Here is a 5,791-nt window from a genome sequence, read left to right on the forward strand (position 1 = left end):
GTTGCATCCATGTTATTCTTATATCCTAATCCGGAGGCTTTCTTTATGTGTATATGTGGTTCATGTCAACAGACACTTTAATGTTAGGGCGACTGTTGTGAAAAATAAAATGAGTACCAAGCCAAGCGTGCATTTTGTACTTAGTGATTTAAACATGCTACCCTCTGAGCAAAGGCATATTTGTCAAATATACAAATGTGTGTACATTCTTAGCTTCCAAACACATCTTTGAATTTATATTAAATTTTGCCAGCAACCCTCATTGGTGCTATTTCATGTACAAGACAGTCCCTCTTGGAATGATGACCTTCTATTACAAAATAATGTATATGTTTTTTTCTAGGTTATTCTAACTTTTGATAATGTGTTTTTCCCAGTGGGATAAGTGTAGCATTCTTATAATGGCTAAAATATAAATTGATCATTAGAAATAAACAATGAACAATTGTATAACGAGCCAGTTCACAATATAAGTATAAATAAATAATACACCATTTGTATCTCAAAATATACTTCCTTCTTGGAAAGAGTTGTTCTCAGATTAAAACTTACGATCTATTTCTTCTACGTGCTACAGCTCCAATGCATGTTTCATTGTGTGTGCTATTGGTTGGTACTGATGGTAAATCTATGCATTTTTGTCAGTGCACAGAAACATTAATTATTGACAAACAGAACATTGGAAAATAACAAAAGCTGTTTTAGACCCCGAGTCCTTGTCATCTGTACCTTTACAAGGTCTGTGAGAACCCCAGGGGGCCTTGCAGACCCTATCCATATCCCCCAAATGCAAGCATTCTTATGGGACACCTATAATGCTAATGTATGTTTCCAAATACCATGCTTGTTCCCACCTCGGGGAATGCCTCTGTTACTGCTGTGCTCATTCTATTCATAAACAAACAAAATAACCTTCAAGAGTTAGCACCTGCTGGACCCTCTTGATGATTAAAGGATGAATGTTATCCGGCTGAAGAGTTTGCCCTGAGCTGAGAAGCGGTTCTGCTTGACTCCGCCTCCATGCTGCATGGGATTGCACAAAGCAAAGGGTTGCTGTTCCTGTGGGTAGTGACGACTGGAAAAAGGGAGATGCTACTTTCATGGAAGTGGATGGTGGCACCGAATGTTAACATTTTTCTAGTTGGCCTGATGGAACTGGCAAAACTAACCAAGATATCCTTCCTAGAGAAAGGCAGAATTACCCTTCCTAGAGAAAGGCAGAATTACCAAGTAGGAGGTGTAAGGAACTCATGGTGGCAACAGTAAAGGCAGACACAAGTGATCACAGTTCAAGGGTGTTTATTAAACTGTACAGGCAGGTTGGAAAAACGCCTAATCTAAACTTAAATCTAAGATGGGAGCAAGCTAAGACCATCAAATAATAATAAGGCAGTCCTAGTGGCATCTTGTCAAATGAAAAGGGGCAATAATAAAAAAAATATATTGCCAATCCTGACCACTAAGTTACAAAAGCATGTGGGATAATGTTCACCAGAAAAGAAAGAAGTGTTCACAAAATAATAAGTCAGGATGGTATGGCTGGAGTCTCCCTTCCCCAGGTTTTAAGTACGGCACAAGGCGGGATTTGTGAGCACAGCAAACTCCTGGGCCTCTCCAGCACGAGGTTCACAATTCCATTCAACAATACCGGGACCTTCAGGGGCCAAATCTCTTTTCTGGAAAGTCATGTGCCTTAAAAGGCCTTCTGGATCAAAACAACAAACAAACAAAAGTTCCTTTAGTGATCTTGCCCATTGGGCGATTGCTCTTCACCCCTTGGATCACCCTCCACCCGGCTTGGATGCTTCTTGCAAAGTGGGCCTCCCTCCGTCGGTTTCACTATGGCCTTTCACTCTTGATATGAACACAATGTTCTCAGGTGTATCATGCTTCATCAGGATTAGCAGGCATCCCTCAACCGGTGTTCACATTTGCCTATTTCACAGTTCACTTTGCTTTTCACGATGCAGGATTTACTTCCCTTAGCTTTTCCCTTGGCAATGGATCAGAGACTTTCGATTGTACAAGGGATTTTATGTGACCCTTGTAGGACCACTCTAACACCTCACGCCACTCTCTCCAAGGGCCTTCTGGTACTTGTAGTTTCAACACACTCAAAAGCGGACCAGCTAGAGTCTTTTCAATGAGCACTCCTACGGCACCTGACCACTCTGCAGCTGGCCCTGCTCTGGACTTTCCCAGAACTTCAAACACACACCAGTTCTTTGTGCACAAGTTCCTTGCGTTCAAATAATGTTGCTGAGTGCAACCTTGGGCTCAACACAGTTTGGTTTGCTATCAGGTTTCTTCAACTCGCCGGCTGTGCTCAACCCGTTGGCTCGTCTTGTTTCTGTAGTCAAGGACGGTACCACAGTAGCCAGTGTGCCTCCCCGCCTGTGTTATCAACGTGAGAGGCCCTTGTGCACCGTTGACACCTGTCACACCACATGCCAGCTGTACTTCCCGGTCTCATGATTCTCTTTTCGGAGGCTTCCTGGGTCTGAGTTGAAAAGGGCAATGGCAATTCCCTCCTCATCTTCCTTTCAGGTCTCACCGCCTTTCTCCTCCGCTTGAACTGCTCCAGACTAGCTGCTTTCTTGTGCGTTTGGCCTTGCTCAAAGTGTGCTCTCGTGCTCCACCTTTTATCCCTGTGCGAAGGGAAAGGTCCATCAGGTGTACATAGTTATGCTCAATTGCCTGACTCTGCCTGACCCTTGTGTTGGGACATGTTAGGGTAACGGCTCTAGTGCTAGTGCATTGTCTTTCAAGATGTAGGAAAGTGTTTGTGTTGGATAAAGGGGGTAGAGCTTCTAAGTGTCCTAGGGGGTAGAATGGGAAAAGGTGTTAGAAGGGAGGAGGTATTGCATCTTGCCCATAGGTGTCCCACTTCCACTCCCTGAAGACCCCCATCCAGGTGATCCTCCCCCACTGGTCCAAGACCAGGAACTGTATCCAATAACAAGGGCCGTGTCCTGGCCACTGGATAGCAGAGCTCTGGGGACTAGCGGGTGAGACACCTTGAGGTGTCTCACATACCCTTCCTCCATGCGTTGTAGCTGCATCTGCTTCACATGGGAACCGGGAAAAGAATCCTACATTCCCTTGGTCTTTTCCTTTTCGGTGTTCTACAGTGAAGCAGTAGGGTTGTAGGTCTAGAAACCACTGCATGACCCAAGGGTTGGAATCTGTGCGTTGGCTAATCTAAACAAGGCATGAGTGGTCTGTAACTAGTGTAAACTTTCTCACTAATAGGTAGTATCTAAGATGGATAATGGCCCACTTGATCGCCTGGGCCTCTAATTCCAACTGAGAGTAATTTGTTTCACGTAGGAAGAGTTTGCGACTTGCAAATAGGATATGGTGTTTTAATCTGTCGCAAAAGTGGGGAAGTACTGCTCCTAAGCCTGTAAGCGAGACATCTGTCATGTAAACTCTTTAGAGAAGCCTACTACCTTCAGGATTGGGTTCTGGCACAGACTTTGTTTTAGAGTGTTATAACATATATCACCCTCATCATTCCAATGAAGTTTCTGGGGTTCAGCATTGTTGAGTTTCTCTGTCAGTCTAGCTGTTTCGTCCAAGATGTTAGGGATAAACCTACGGTAATATCCCATTTACCCGAGAAAGGCTCTAAGGTCTCTTTCGGTCTTTGGTGTTGGTGTATTGTATCTGGGATGACTTTCACCTTCTCATGTTGAGGCTGTACACTCCCATTCCCGACAAAGCAGCCAAGGTATTTTATGGCTGACCGAGCCAGTCTTAATTTGGCTGGATTAGCAGTTAGGCCGGCCTCTCTGAGGACTTTCATGATGGTATAAAGATGGAAGAGATGGTCTTCCTAGGTCTTACTATAAATGACTGTGTCGTCAATATAAGCCTCAGAGAAATCCAAATAGGGTTGCAGGATTTTATCCATGAGGTGCTGGAAAGTGGCTGGCATGCCGGGTGCACCTAACGGGAGGACTTTAAATTGAAACAGTCCTATGGGCAATTAAAACCCTGTCTTTTCCTTATCTTGCCTGTGTACTGGAACTTGTCAGTACCCTTTGGTTAAATCTAGGGTGGATAAAAAAGGTGGCTGCTCTGAGTTTATCAATTAGCTCATCGATGTGTGGCATGGGATAGGCATCAAAATCAGAAATAGAATTATCTTGACAGATATCTATACAGAATCTCCAGGAACAGTCATGTTTAGTGACCAACACGATAGGAGAGGACCATAGACTTGATGAAGGCTCGATAATATTGGCTTTCAACATTTTGTTCACTTCATCAATAACTATCTGTTTATGGGCTTTGGGGAGTCTTTACGGTTTTAAATGAACCACTTTACATTTGGGTGTTCTAATATAGTGGTATGTGTCTTTTACTCTTCCTAGATTTTCTGAGAATACATTGGAAATGAGTTGACTACGTCTTTTAGATCTTCTTGGAATTCATTCAAAGTTGTCTACATATGGAAGTAGACATGCTAATACTTTGGCATGGGTGGCTGGCGGGTTCTCTTTCCACTGTTTCAAGAGATTTACGTGATACAAATGGAACTTCTGTTTCCAGTCAAGTTGGGCTACTTTAAAAGTACAGGTTCCTGTTTGTTCTAATATCTCATAGGGCCCATGCCACTTAGAGTCAAGTTTGTTTTCTGAGGTGGGTAGGAGGACCAGTACTTTCTGTCCTGTAGAGAATGATCTGAAGCTCACCTTTTTGTCGTAAGTAGGCTTGTTACGGTATACCATCTGTATAGACATAATACCAAGTATCATTGCTCCAAACTAGCTGGTGAGTAGGCTTGTTTAGGTTTGCCATCTGATAGACAGATTCCTAAGTATCACCACCCTAAATCAGTTGGGGAGTAGGTTTGTTATGGTATACCATCTGTATAGACATAATTCCAAGTATCATTGCTCCAAACTAGCTTGGGAGTAAGACTGTTTAGGTATATCATCTGATAGACAGATTCCCAAGCATCATCGCCCGAGCCAGCTGGGGAGTAGACTTGTTAAAGTATTCTTTCTGGATGGGCAGCTTCCCAAGCATCATTGCCTTGAGTCAGCTGGGGAGCAGGTGTTTTAAGGTATGCTGTCTGATAGACAGATTCCCAAGTATCATCGCCCTGAGACAGCTGGGGAGTTGTCTTGTTAAGGTATACCATCTGATAGACAGATTCCAAGTATCACCGCGCTGAACCAGATGGAGAGTAAGCTTGTTATGGTATACTGTCTGTATAGACAGATTCCCAAGTAGCAACGCCCTGAGCCAGCTGGAGACTCTCCAGCTGGTTCAGGGCGATGATACTTGGGAATCTGTCGATCAGATGGTATACCTTAACAAGCCTACTCCCCAGCTGGCTTGGAGCGATTATACTTCGGAATCTGTCCAGCCAGCCAGAATATTTTAACAAGCCTACTCCACAGCTGGCTCAGAGCGATGATACTTGGGAATCTATCGATCAGATGGTATACCTTAACAAGCCTACTCCCCAGCTGGCTTGGAGTGATTATACTTCGGAATCTTTCCAGCCAGCCAGAATATTTTAACAAGCCTACTCCACAGCTGGCTCAGAGCGATGATACTTGGGAATCTGTCCATCCAGATAGACTACCTTAACAAGCCTACTCCCCAGCTGGCTTGGAGCGATTATACTTCGGAATCTGTCCAGCCAGCCAGAATATTTTAACAAGCCTACTCCACAGCTGGCTCAGAGCGATGATACTTGGGAATCTGTCCATCCAGATAGACTACCTTAACAAGCCTACTCCACAGCTGGCTCGGGGCGATGATACTTGGGAAT

This window comes from Ambystoma mexicanum, chromosome 9 (assembly GCF_040938575.1).
Source record: "Ambystoma mexicanum isolate Mex_15411 chromosome 9, UKY_AmexF1_1, whole genome shotgun sequence".
NCBI classification, from domain to species: domain Eukaryota; kingdom Metazoa; phylum Chordata; class Amphibia; order Caudata; family Ambystomatidae; genus Ambystoma; species Ambystoma mexicanum.